Source organism: Dama dama, chromosome 3, assembly GCF_033118175.1.
Source record: "Dama dama isolate Ldn47 chromosome 3, ASM3311817v1, whole genome shotgun sequence".
NCBI lineage: Eukaryota > Metazoa > Chordata > Mammalia > Artiodactyla > Cervidae > Dama > Dama dama.
This window is the reverse complement of record NC_083683.1, coordinates 36247803-36262532: the sequence shown is the minus strand read 5'-3', so window position 1 is coordinate 36262532 and position 14730 is coordinate 36247803. Positions and strand designations below refer to the sequence as shown.

Below are 14730 nucleotides of genomic sequence, written 5' to 3'. Positions count from 1 at the left end.
CGAGACACTGTTACTGTTTGTGCCGCCAAGTTTGGGCTGGTTTATTACACAGATGACAACATTCTCTTTCCCAGGTTAATCATGCCCTGCTCTCTCTCCTACTCCATGTAGTAGGGGAGGCAGACTCCGAAAATTGACCTACACGTGCATTTCCAGGGGGAGAGGGGAGAGCTGACTTCTGCTCCAAGCCTTCAGATCATGCCAAAGGTGGTTATTACCAGAGAGCCTTGGCTTGGGAAAATAATGAGTGGTTGAGCATCTATTAATCACGTAGTAATCTGATTCCCATTCTTCTATTTTTGTGTATACAGGGTCCTGAAGAATGAGCTCCGAGACACTGTATGGAGCAGGTAGGATCCTAGCACACCTGAGTGGTTGTATAATACACTAAAACTTCTCACCCTTCAGAAGCATATAGGGAAAACTATCTCCCTGAAGTCTCAGTATCAAGAATTGCTCCGTGTTTCAGAACAACTGATCTGCTTTTGCCTTTTGGACACTGAGAACCACGTGGAGTGATCTTTCACTGGCTGGGATGAGTTTCTAAGCTGAGTTGGCAGGCCACTTCCTGCAGGAGGACTGGGGCTGGTGTACTGTCTATACCCCTGACTTCTGGCTTCATTGCTCTTTCCTATTGTATAGTGTTCCCACTTATCCCATGTGTTGTCTTATAAGTTTTATATTCCTTCTGGAAAGATGGTATAAATAAAATAAATACACAAATACTTAATAATGTTAAGTGCCTCTTCCAGAATGAATGCCCAAGATATGAATTGTCTTGGTCTTTGCCTGGTCCTGAGCTTTATTGAGAAGGTTAGATGTCTACAGTCCTGTCTATGCTTCACATTGATGGGTTCTGATAAATAGACCTGTAAGCAGAACCTCCGTTGAACCCCCTTTTCCATTTGTTGTCCATTTTAAATAAGAATTGGGCTCCAGCACAGTTTCAAAGTGGAGTGGCCCACTTTGACCTGGGCCGCAAGTTTGGGTACCCTACGACTTTGAGGACAAAGTATTGGTTTCTTCTGGAACGTGACTCAGCAGGTGCTGTGAGCAGACCCAGTTAAGTTCATAGGAGTTCACCTGGAGGCTTAAAAGAGAAATGTTTTGTTCACTGAATTGCTAGAGTGAGATCTGTAAATTTCTGTAACTCTTGAGACTTTGGTCTCTCCTAAAACAAATATATCATCAGCTTTACCAATCCCATAAGGTAAAAACTCTACATTGTGGAAAATTCTTGTAATTGTGTCAAGTCTTTTTATGAGAAAAAGAAGAAATCTTGCTTGGGCTGTCAGAATAATATAAGACAGCTTGTGGTTTTTTTGCCTCAAGTTTGCGTGGGCAGGAAATTTATTCTTTGCTCGGTACATCTTTGAGCTGCACGCAGCTGTGTGAGATCCCAGCTCTTTACAAATTGCTAATAAAGAAGATAATGCCAACATTTGCACTCCACTCAGAAGTCAACCACTGAAGATTTAAATCTAGATTTCTGGATAGAAAAATCTTAGTCTTTTGAGTCATGTCACTATGCTTTTAAATTCATTTCTGAACACTGAAGTGAACTAAAATTAGAATTTGGAATAAGCTAGAAGCAATGAAACAATTTTCTCATTCATCTAACATGTACTTACTGAATATCTAATCTATGTGTGTGCATTTAGAAATTTTTAAAAAGTGACGACATGGGTTTGTTCTCCAAGTACAAGGATTCTATTAAGCTTTGGCCAAAGAAGCAGCAGCTAATTAATATTTGTTGAGCCCTTACTATGTGTCAGGGACTTGGCCTGGGCTTGTATAACTGTTATGACATAAATATTATGGATCCCATTTTATATGTGAGGATACTGAAGCTGTATAACCAGTAAGTCACAAAGTGGGATTTTTAACCTCAGCATAATTGATTCCACAGCCTGCTATGTCACACTGCCTCCTACAATATAAATTTTCATCCTGATTAGAAAATTTTCTTTTATTTTACTTTTTAAAACTGTTCTCATATTTTTTAATTCATTTAAAGTAGATTTAAGGCCTTCCCTGGTGGTCTGCCTTCCAATGCAAGGGACACAGTTTCCATCCCTGGTCCAGGAAGATTCCACATGCCTCGGGGCAACTAGGCCTGTGTGCTACCACTACTGAGCCTTCATGCCGCAACTATGGAAGCCCACATACTCTAGAGCTCATGTTCTGCAACGAGAAGTCACTGCCATGAGAAGCCCACGCACCACAGCTAGAGAGTAGCCCCCACTCACTGCAGTTAGAGAAAGCCTGCACACAGGAATGAAGACCCAGCACAGCCAAAAATAAATATGTAATAATTAGAATTAAAACATATGAGATTTAAATCTATTGAAAGCACAAAGGAGAGATATATGTGCATACATTTCTGTGACATAACTATTTATTTATAAGTTAATGTGATATTGGATGTGCGTATGGGAAGCAAAGTGAAATAAAGCAGTCTCAAGGAGGTGTCGCGTCACCTTGAGTTCATCCCTGCTACCATCCACCTATCCTTCCCTCTTTCTATCCATCCCATTAATTGAGCTCCTACCGCAGTCTATCCTGGGATAGGCATTGGAACGAAGAGATAAAAAGAAATGGACTTCACGCTCAAATAATTTTCAGGTGAGTGAGTGAGTGAAAAGGATATATAAAGTAAGCAACTTAAATGTAATGTATTTCATTAAAAACAAAAAATACAAGGGGCAATGGGGTCTGGGAAGAAGTTGTGCACTTGGAGGAATCAGAAAGTGATTTGCTATTTTCCTCGTAGGAAAGATAAGAGATGAACGGAAGACATTCTGCTTGAATAACAGAGGAACAAGGTTGGATTAAACTGAATGGCTACATTCATAATGACTCCCGTGCCAGTGATCCACACTGAAAGATGAGCCTAGTACTTCCCTTTCATGATCCCAGTCCATATCCAGAAGTCAGCTGGGAATAGCATCAATTTATGTCTATTCCAGGTTCAAGGAAATCTTTACACGCCTAGAGTATTTGGTGCCATTGTTGTTCAGTAACTAAGTAGTGTCTGACTCTCTGTGACCATGTGAACTGTAGCAGGCCAGGCTCTCCTGTCCCCCACTATCTCCCAGAGTGTCCTCAGATTCATGCCCATTGAGTCAGCGATGCTATCCAACCATCTCACCCTCTGTCACCCCCTTTTCCTCCTACCCTCAATCCTTTGCATCATCAGGGTCTTTTCCAGTGAGTCGGCTCTTCACATCAGGTGGCCAAAGTATTGGAGCTTTAGCTCCAATGTTCAGGGTTGATTTCCTTTAGGACTGACTGGTTTGATCTCCTTTCAGTCCTTGGGGCCCTATTCGTTTCTCAATGCAGGCAGGAACATATTTAGAAGTTAGAAAAACCCTCATTCTAGACTATGCCAAGGTTCCCCCAAGTTCACAGGGACGCACGCACGCACCACTGAATGTGGTAGTGGTGGGAGAAGAGGAGAACTTTGGAGCTGTGTGGTCAGTCTCAAAATCCTGGCTTGTCAAGTATGGTCTGAGGACCTCTGGCTCAGAATCCACTGGGGATACTCACTGAAAATGAGGTGTCCTAGCCCTACCTAGATAGCATGTTAAAAAGCAGAGACATTACTTTGTCAACACAGGTCCATCTAGTCAAGGCTATGCTTTTTCCAGTAGTCATGTATGGATGTGGGAGTTGGACTATAAAGAAAGCTGAGCACCGAAGAATTGATGCTTTTGAACTGTGGTGTTGGGAAAGACTCTTGAGAGTCCCTTGGACTGCAAGGAGATCCAACCAGTCCATCCTAAAGGAGATCAGTCCTGGGTGTTCATTGGAAGGACTGATGTTGAGGCTGAAACTCCAGTATTTTGGCCACCTGATGTGAAGCACTGACTCATTTGAAAAGACCTTGATGTTGGGAAAGATTGAAGGCAGGAGGAGAAGGGGATGACAGAGGATGAGATGGTTGGATGGCATCACTGACTCAATGGACATGGGTTTGGGTGGACTCTGGGAGTTGGTGATGGACAGGGAGGCCTGGCGTGCTGCGGTTCATGGGGGTCGCAAAGAGTCGGACATGACTGAGTGACTGAATTGGACTGAACTGAACTGAGCCCTACACTGTGGCTCTGAGTCAGAATCTTTGAGCGTGGGACACAGGAATCCTCATTTAAACAAAATCTGAAGTTGAATCTGATGCTCTAAAGCCATCCTTGGGAATTCCCTGGTTTTCCAGTGGCTAGGATTTGGAGCTTTCACTGCCAGGGGCGGAGTTTGACCCCTGGTCAAACCCCTGGTCAGGGAACTAAGATCCTGAAAGTTGTGCAGCATGGCCAAAAAGGTGGCGGGGGGCATCTCTGACCTGTATTGCTATGGGTCCAGAGCTTCCCCAGAACTGGTATAAAAAGATATTGAAACTGCTCGTTACCACCATGTAAAACTGCTTGTTAACCTCTCCCTAACCCCCACCACAAAAAAGAATAAAGAAACTCATTATGTACAAAATGTTATACTAGGTGCTGGTGGAGGACAAACAGAATTATGTGGGAGGGCCCACCTCTCCAGGAGCTGTGTTAAGGAACGAACATCGAGACAGAGCTAGGAGGGCAGGCGGTCTACAGAGGCAATGCCTATGAATGGTGAAGGGATAAAGTGACAGGCACCGTGAGCCTTGGGCCATGACGCAGCTCTGAGGCCATCCTGGCCAGCCCAGAGGAAAGCTCCAGCTCACTGACTTGCCGAAGAGGAGTCCCAGGTGAAGCAGAAGTGGCCAGGCCCTAGCACCCCTACCACGCTCAGTCTCTGGCCACAGCTATGCCGAGAGAGTGTGTCCTTGCCTCAAACGTTGCATCAAATCCCAAAGCTGTTGCATCTGGAAGCTGTCACCTGCCTCTACTCCTTATGAAGTTGCGGGGAGTGCTGAGAGGCATGCTTCCATGGCTGCCCCAGAACTTGGTCTCTAAACAGAGAGTTAAAGTTCTCATCCTAATCAATGCAACATCAGGAAGAAGGATGTGGCGATCATGAAGACTCAGACACGTCTCTGGAGCCATATGGGCCTAGATTGGAATTTCAGCTGTCACTTAACATGGGACCTCAGGTAGCTGACCTGGCTGGCCAAGACAGTCCTCAGTGGTCAGGGTGGGGTCGTTCTAAGAGTATGTTTGGGGCTGGCTAATGAGAGTTCAGGGCTTCCCTGGTGGCTCAGTGATAAAGAATCTGTCTATCTATCCAGGAGACATGGATTCGATCCTTGAGGTAGGGAAGATTCCCTGGAGGAGGAAATGACAACTCACTCCAATATTCTTGCCTGGGAAATCCCATGAACAGAGGAGCCTGGCAGGCTACAGTCCATGGGGTCGCAAAAGAGTTGGACACGACTGAACAACAAAGAGTTCAAGCAGTCCCTAACTTATGATGGTTTGACTCATGATTTTTCAACTTTTATGATGGTGTGAAAGCAATACACATCTAGTAAAAACTGTACATTGAATTCCAAGCTTTGATCTTTCCCTGGGCTGTTAATACGATACTCTTATGATGCTGTGCAGGGGCAGTGAGCTCAGCTTCCAGGGAGCCCCACGATCATAAGTGGCCGATACACTGACAAACATTCTTTCCCTTCCAGTACAGTATTCAATAAATTCCATAAGATATTTGACACTTTATTATAAAATAGGCTTTATGTTAGATGATCTTGCCCAACTGTAACCCTACAGTTTTTTAAAGCTAGGTTAGGCTAAACTCTGATGTTCGGTATGTTTAGGGTATAAAATGCATTTTTGCTTACAGTATTTTGAACTTGTGATGGGTTTATCAGGATACAACCCCATCATAAGTCAAGGAAGATCTGTATAGACAATATTATATCTAATAATATATACATACACCCACCCACACACTCATACATACACCACAATCTGCCTCTTCCTTTGCATGCAAGTTTTTTATTTCCTAACAAAGAAGAGAAACCAGAAAACAGAAAAGGCAAGCAGTCAAGTAATGGCACAGTGTCTGTTGTTGAGCTGGTCCAGATTGGATTTTTATCCCTTTTGTGGTTGGCATAGGTTTGTGTGGTTGGGTTTGTATTAGATGGCTAGATTCATGTCATAGTATTTACAGAAAATGATAGTATCTATAGGCCACACTGGGAGGTGATGAAAAAGACTGCTCAACATTAGATGGAGGTGTTCGAGCCCTGTCACTCCATTCCCACCAGGCTGCCCCAGGGGCCAAGCGGACCAATATCCCCAGTTAACTTCTGTGGTTCATCAGTGCTGCCAGGCACACTATTGGGAAGCCCTGCTGCTCATTAGGAGATTTGACAAGCTACTTACGGGCCAGGCAAAGAACTGCTAAAGGTGTGAGTTGACACAGAGGGTAAGGAGACATTCTTCCTCTCTCTTCATTAAACTCAAAGATGTCTGGGCACCCCAAGGACCAGAACATTCAGTAGCATCTGTAGCTGAGATCTCGAATGTAGATACTGTTTCACAGTGACATCTGTGTGTGAAGAAAAAGAACAGAACAGAATGTGTGGTGACTGAGGCTAACAGACTGGATTATAAGAAACTATGAGAGAGATATTGTGATCTAGAAGGAACATATATTTGGTCATTCAGATGACTAAAATATATTTCTCATATATACTTGGTCTTTGTCCCAGGTTCCTGGCTCACAGTTTTCAAAACCCTTGGTATTTCCTGGGTAATGAGAGTTATGGGAGTCATAATATTTGGTCTTTTGTCCTCAGTTCTAGAAATTGCTTCAGAACCATACAGGTGGAATAGATGCCTTTTTATTTATAACAAGGCCCTTTCCACTACAGCTGCATTTATGTTAATGAGGTAAATTTTGTAAGCACTAAACATGGAGGCTGGCTGCCAAGGGAATCAAGCATGACTGGAGTGTTGGAACTTTTCGTCCGACCCCCAACCTCCGGGGAGTATGGGAGCTGGAGATTGCATTCAGTCATCAATGGCTAATGATGTAATTCATCATGCCGGTGTAATGAAGCCTCCCCAAAACCCAAAAGAGTGGGGTTTGGAGAGCTTCTGGGCTGGTGAACACATGGAGATATGGGGAGAACGCTGCCCTTGGAGAGGACACTGGCTTCACACATTTTCCTCATATCTTGCCCTAGGCATCTCTTTCGTCTGGCTGGTCCTGGGTTGTATCCTTTGTAATAAATTGGTTCTGGGTTTCCTGAGTTTTGTGAGTCACTCCATCAAATTAATCAAACCCAAGGAGGGAGTCCTGGGAACCTCTGATTTATACTCCATCAATCAGAGGTACAAGTAACAATCTGGGTTTGCCATTGGCATCTGAATTAGAGCATGGTCTTGTGGGACCTGAGCCCTTTACCAATGGAAACTGATGCAGTCTCAGAGTGGATAGTGTCTGAATGGAGCTGAATAGCAGGACACCAGCTGGTGCTGGAGAATTGTCTGTTGGTGCTATGAGGAAACCCCTCTCCCATCAGGAACTAGTGACCAGAGCCCCTTTAATGAGGCACCCTTTGGGGGACACAAGAAAAAATTGGGGGATACTTGAAGCTATTAGAGGAAACTTTTAACCCAAGAGAGAGCTGAGTCACAAGAACTACTTCTCAGGGAGCTGGAAGGGTTAAACGAGATAAGTCATATGAAGTTTGGTGCACACTACATGCTCCATAAGTGGTAAGAGGGGTACATGTAATAGATCTTCTATTAAATCTCTGTGAACAGAAAATAACTGCAACATATTTAAACCAACAAAGAATTGTGTGCATGCAGGGGTGTGTGTGTGTGTGTGTGTGCATGCGCACGCAGAATGTGGGCTGTGGTGGTGTAGTGTTTATCGTAAAAAAAATAGTTATCTCATGGTGCCTGAGGGCTAGAACCTACCTGACCCTCAGGAGGGACTGGAACCTAAAACTGCAAAACCATTCAGAACTCACGCAATTTCAATGAGTGAATTTCTCTATGGACCAGTTTACTCAGCTTGTGAGTCCACTGGGTGGGTAGAAACGGCACAGCACAACCCTTGCATGCCCCTCCTCTTCCATCCAGATGGGGAACTCCTTAAGGCATTCTCCCCAGAAGAATATCTGACTGGCCTAATTCGGGTGAGGTGTCCAAACATTCTTTGAGTGAGCTACGGCCTGGAGTGTGGAACCCCGTTGCGTGAACACGGACCCTCGGCACCCTGCCTGTGATCAGGGTGAGCAGATACCCCACGCATTTCTACCTCAGGACTTACGGAGGTCTCAGTGAGGAAGAGAGAGCGCACTCATCTTAGGATAACTTGAGGAAAGTGTAAGAAAAGGACTACTCACAAGGTGAGCAGGCTGTAGGGATCAGGAACAAGATGGTAGTCAAGCTGGGCTGTCCCCAGCCCTGGACCCAACCAGAAAAGAAGGAATGGCTAGCAGAACCCAAGGGGAAGTGTGAGATTCTTCTATGGGATGCAGCAGCGTGAGATGACCCTGCAAGGATGGAGCCTGGAAAATAGGTTCCCTCACATCACTCACCTCCTTCCCTCGAATCACTTGCAAGTCACTCGGTGGCTGAACCAGGAGGTAAGGGAGATGTTTGTCCTATCGCCTCCACAGGCCTGCCCACCGGGGAGGAGAGCAGGAGGAGAAGGTAGAGATGTGTCTGGAGGGCAGAGGGACATCCTGATCCTTTTCACATCATTTACTAACAGCAAAGGAAATCACTCCTCTACCTAATATTCAATGGCTCTCTTTAGAAAGCAAACCATCAAGCTTATAGCATCGGACCCATCACGGAACCCTAATCACCATAATCACCATTTCAATCAAAATAGGCTATTAACCATTCTGTGTGGGTGTTAGTCGCTCAGTCATGTCCAACTCTGCGACCCCGTGGACTGTAGCCCGCCAGGGTCCTCTGTCCATGGAATTCTCCAGGCAAGAATATTGGAGTGGATCGCCATTTCTTTCTCCTGGGGATCTTCCCGACCCAGGGATTGAACCCAGGTCTCCTGTATTGCAGGCAGATTCTTTATCATCTGAGCCACCAGGGAAGCCATTTAAGCATTCTACTTATTCCAAACTCCCACTGCTTGCCCTCCACCACATCGCACTTACCCAAGAAAAAATTCAAACCCCACCTACTTCCTAAGGTGTTCCATTGAACAATTTACTCTGATTTCTCTAAACTCAGTGAGATTTGGTGCTAACTCATTTCCTACTTTGTGTTTTGACTTTTGTCCAGCTTATGCTCTCATTTCTGTATATACGTGAAAACATGCAGAGAGCATCACCCATAAAAGAAGCTCAGGAATGTTTGCTAAGTTGTTGAAGGAGGTTTGAAGAGTTTGGCAAACTTCATTTCTTCTGGAATGATGTTTCCTCTTTTAAGATTACATAATGGATTCTTTAAGCTTGAAACTTGGAAATACACAGTTCAACAAGTTAGAACATTTGTGAAAGGATTTATATCTATCTCACAACACTGGCACAGCTCTATGCCCTTAGGTTACTTTTGAAGAACTTTGATTTATTTTGACTGTATCTGAGAAAGGGTTGAAATTAACTAATACAAGAGTGAATCCCTCTCCTATCTCTTATACAGCAATAAGAGATGGACTTTAGATTATTAAAACCCATGTGGACTGTATCTTGACATGGTATTAACTTAAAATCAAGTCACACAAGATAAAGCTGAAGGTGAGACTGAAAATATGCATACAATATTCTGTTTCATACCTTTTAACCTTATTCCAAGAATTCATTTAGGATCTGGAAAACCACCCAGTTTTCTAAGTGGCCACATTAGAATCAGAAAGAAGTTCACCCTTTCGAGTCTCATATTCTCAAGTTCACCCTCAAAACTCGTCTTTTTATTTAGAGACTTTTTCCTGCATGTGAAATTACTATTCCAGGCCACGCTGTTAAAATAGGGGTCATTAGCCTTTCTTATTTCTCAACCTACCATCTTTCCATCCTGTTGCTTCTACTTTGCACTTGCTATCACTGATCCTCTCTACTCTTTTCTGTTCCCACATTTAGTGAAACGCCACACCACGTCTCTCTTGCCTGCTTACAAAGCATTGAATTTTCCCGACCCTGGGGCTATCTCGCAAAGCTGTGAGTACTTAATAAAGAAAACACAAGTAAATCAAGTAGGAGTTCAATAACGAGAATGACAATACCTGGAAAGGTTTGTGAGAAGGATCCAGTAAGATATCGCAGGCCAAGCAGCAGCCCCTAGAGGCTCATGATAAATACAAAATAAACATTGACTCTACAGTTCTCTTCGTCATGAGGAAATGGCCTCCCTTTCCAAGATTATTCATCTTTGGGGGCCAGACAAAAAGTTGGGGTGGCTGCAATAAGCGCTGAACACACCCAACACCTCCTATCTGTGCTTCTGGGCAAGACTTGCATGGCTGATGAAGAGGCAAGTTTGGAAAAGAACACGTCTTGGATCAGTGAGCTCCCGTTTCTTCTCACAGTGCTCACCTCATGCATAGCCGGCCACACAAACACGCTTAGGTGTTTCTCATTGACAGATTCCCTCTCTCTCTCTCGGGGTTCTGAATTCTTAAACTTTTAAGATCAAACTTCAGCTACAGCCCTACACTCTGCCTCTTGGGAGGTACACAGTGCTTTCATGTCAAAAAGAGAGAAAGTTTAGCTGGGGAACTACCCCTCCGGCCTTGGTAACTAGTCTTTCTGGAAAAATACCAGACTATGACAGAACAGCCCAACACTGAATTCCTAGCCAGCAAGAATTTTCTTCTCCTCTTTGAATTCTCCAGTTTCCTTCAAGTATACCACTGATCTTATCTTCCCTCTTCCCAAGCCCTAAAATCCTGCAGTGATTGGTAATAATAGCAGTAAATACACCAATTACACCATGGCCAACTCTTGGCATATGCTGTCCCATTCAGTTCTCATATTAACTGTGATGTAGATATGAACATTATTTCTGTTTTACAGGTGAGCTGCTGAGGTTTGGGAAGTTAATTGCCTGAAGTCAAGTTGCTGTTACATGGTGAAGCCAGAAGTTAAACTCATTTCTGAATGCAAGGCCAGTGCTTGTAATCTCTGTGCCTGACGGGACCTTCTGCATCCTAACCTTCCCTCTCACCTGGCTGGTTTTGATGACATTTTTGACTATATTCACTTAAGTATCTTGCTTTTGTCTGTTAGTCTATGACTATATAAATATCTGCTTTTAATTTTTTTTTTTTTCCACCTGGCTTGCAGGATCTTAGTTCCCTGACCAGGGATTGAACCAGGGCCCATGGCCGTGAAAGCACCCAGTTCCCTATGATTTTATTTAATGCAGTTTAAAGCTCTACTCAACTCTGTTTCAGATACAAAGAATTTTGCCCTTAACTTCCTCAAAACATAACTGTCTTTGCCCAAATGAAATGGGCATCTATTTGGATAATAAATTCTGATTTTACTTCCTTCTCCACACAAAACTAGTGAACATATTCGTAAAGCCCTGGACACAAGGCGTTGGTCTTGTGGCTCTATTAACTGCTGAGCCCCTGAAAAGAACACCATACTAACTTATTGCTCAAGCAAAGCCGAGTTTGCTGCTCGTTGCAATGAAGGAGAGCCCTGTATTGGCATCATCTTAGTGTGTCTCAGGGTACAACTTCAAGGATGGGTATTTATAAGGTGAAGGTGAGATTTCCAGTGTGGGAACTTGCTTGTGGCTGGACCAAGTGTGTGACACACAATTTAAGACTGGTGAATTCAGCAAGGTGTAGGTTTTGAAATGACTCTTGATAAGTAAACAACTCCTTGATAAGCAATCTGGTTTTCCCAGTTGGGCTGTCTAGCCTTCAGAGGAATGAATTTTCAGGATATTCTTGAGACAGATATTTTGCAAGCTCTATCTTCTTGGGCAAGAACTTCCTAGTGTAGAAAGTTATGTTAATGGAGTCCTATTTTGTATAGTTGTAAGCAGATTTTCTCAGTTCTTTATGTCTCTTATCTGTAAATGGAGATGATTCTAGCACTTACCTCATAGAGTTATTATGAAGTTTAATGAGTTAATGGAGGTTAAGCACTTAGAAAAAGGACCTGGCACACAGAAGGTGTTATGTATGTATTTATCATCATCTTTACAACCTAGTACACTTTAATTAGTCTTGCCCATGCCAGATTGAGGAGGACTTTCAATCTAAATGGATTTTTAAGGATTTTTTTCTGATAAAATCAGATTTATAGCAATGATAGTTATCTGACAACTCCACATTACTTTGCTTTTTAAGCCATTCTGAATCAACAAAATTCATTACATTTGCATATATTGCCCTGACTTTTATCTTTCATGAGTTCTAGATGTGTGTTTGCAGTCAGAGATGAAATTCCATTTCCCAAAGTGGAACTTCTTATCTTTAAATGAGTTCTTCCAGCACCCAACTTGGCATTACTAGAGCCACTCAAACATAGGAGTGAAGACAAATGCAGGTTCTGATTTCTATCCCATCCTCCCCTAGGCTCTTGTCAAAGGTCTCAGGCATTAAGCAAATATTAGGTGAATACCTTGTATGTTCCTGGTGCTCTGATTGGTATAGGGAATAAAATGGTAAGCAAAACAAATGTGCAACTTCCCCTCACAAAGCGTACAGTCCATGGTAGAGATGGACATCAATCCTGTGTAAGGTTCCAATTGCCACAGGTTACAGAGACACAGGCATGTCAAGAGGACTGAGCCTGCTTGCATCCATATCATTGTAACTTGGGACTCAGAACTAAGGCCACCTATATCAACAAGACTGCATGATTTATTCCAATAATTCCTGCCCAGGGAGCTAAGACTTTACACTGGTAAATATCTTTATTGTTTGCTTTAGGAACTTCCTAAGAAAATCAATTTATCTGAACTTTAGCTGTTCAAACAGTCAATTCCTCAGGATAACAGAACTCTTCACTGTATAACTCCTTGCTTCAAGACCCCCAGCTCACTCTCAGTTCACTACTTCTAAATGATTAAATAAAGAACTTTGCCTGATCTCAACTGGATCCCCTTAAAACCACTCGAGTCAAGACCTCAAAACTCTATAATATCAGCTCCTGACTTCCCCTTTCTAGGTTTTACTTGAGTGACAGGTTATGCTGGTGGTCTTTTGGAGAGTCTATACTCAATAAATCATGACAAACTGAGGGTATGAAATCAAAACACAGGGACAAGAGTGGGTAGCAAGAGACCTGGTCTAGAATGAGAGTGGGGAAGGAGAGCTCAGAAAGCTCTAGAGTAAATGATGCTGGAACTGAAAATTCAACACTGAGGAGGAATTAACTAGATAAAGAGTGAAGGAGGGCCTCTTTCACCTCTGGGATTCCAAGATGACCAAGGAAAGAATCAAGAATAATGGTTGGACCAACAAGGGCACATGCAGCCTATTCGCTGCACCAACTGTGCCTGATGCCTGCCCGAGGATAAGTCTATTAAGAAGTTCTTTATTTAGAATACTGTAGAGCTCGCAGCCTTCAGGGACATTTTCAAAGCGAGTGTCTTTGATGCCCACATGCTTCCTAAGCTTCCATTACTGCATGCATTGTGCCATGCATAGTAAGGTAGTCAAGAATCTCTCTCGGAAGCCCCAAAGGACCGAACACCTCTACCTCGATTTAGACGTCCAGGTGCTACCCCATGTCCTCCTCTGAAGCCCAAGTAAGAATCCAAGTCCTTAAAGACTGAAGAAATACTGGGTTCTCTGAAATGACAATAAAATGGAAATTATACTTTTAAAAAAACAGAGTGAGGGAGGGAGAGTGTTCCAGGCAAAGGCCTTGAATGGGGAGAGGACTGTATTTTTCTAGAATGGAAAGAAGTCTACTGGGGCTGGAGCAGCAAGAAGGACAGGAGGAAATGGAGAGTAGGAGGAAATGCCCAAGGAATGGGCAGAACCAGCCAGGTCATGAGGACCTTACATTATGTATTGAAGATTGGAGCTCTTATTCCTGAAAGTAAAGGGGCATGATTGAAGACCTTACAGCAGAAGCGTGATAGGATCTGATCTGACACTTTTTTAAAAGTTCACTCTAGCTGTTGAGTGGATGGAGTGATTGTAGAGGAGCAAAAGTTGATTGGGAGATAGTTAAGAGCTGCTGCAGAACTCCAAAAAAAAAAAAAACTAAGATGGATTTGTCACCTGCATTGTAATCCAAGTCCATCCTACACTCCCAGTTTAGTTTTTCACCATAGCCTCCTACCCTAGTCTAACTTAGACCATTCTCCTTTTTCAGCTGAACCACGCTAGCATGCGAGATCTTAGCTTCCTGACTAGGTATTGAACCTGTGCCCCCTGCATTGGAAGGCAGAGTCTTATGCCCTGGACTGCCAGAGAAGTCCCTAATCTAGGCCATCCTAACTCAACTCTAGGACCTAACTAGTTCTCTGATTTTGGTATCCTGTTCTATAAAATGGGCGAAATAATAACATATATACTTCTCATTTAACTCAGCAAATACTTCTGAGCAACTGTCATATGTCCAGCATGTGCTAAGTCCCAGAAATTTACTCATGAGCAAAAGTAAGACAAGACAAACATATCCTGCCCCGCAAAGCCATCAGATCAAGTGAAACAAAGCATATCAAAGCTGTTTGAAAACTGTGACACGTTAGGTATTGTATATATTTTTATTTTCTGTTTATTTGCTATTTTGACAGAAAACAGCAAAATTCTATAAAGGGATTATCCTTCAGTGAAAAATGAATTTAAAAAAATTTAAAAAGCCTTTCTGGCTAGAGAGAGACTGTTCCTCCCGGGGCTAGC

General features: G+C 43.2%; 1 pseudogene; it reads left to right on the top strand.

Annotated features, from left to right (window-relative positions):
* Positions 1-13297: 13297 nt before the first annotated feature.
* On the top strand, positions 13298-13629 carry LOC133049192 (small ribosomal subunit protein eS26-like; annotated as a pseudogene).
* The last annotated feature ends 1101 nt before the right edge of the window (positions 13630-14730 follow it).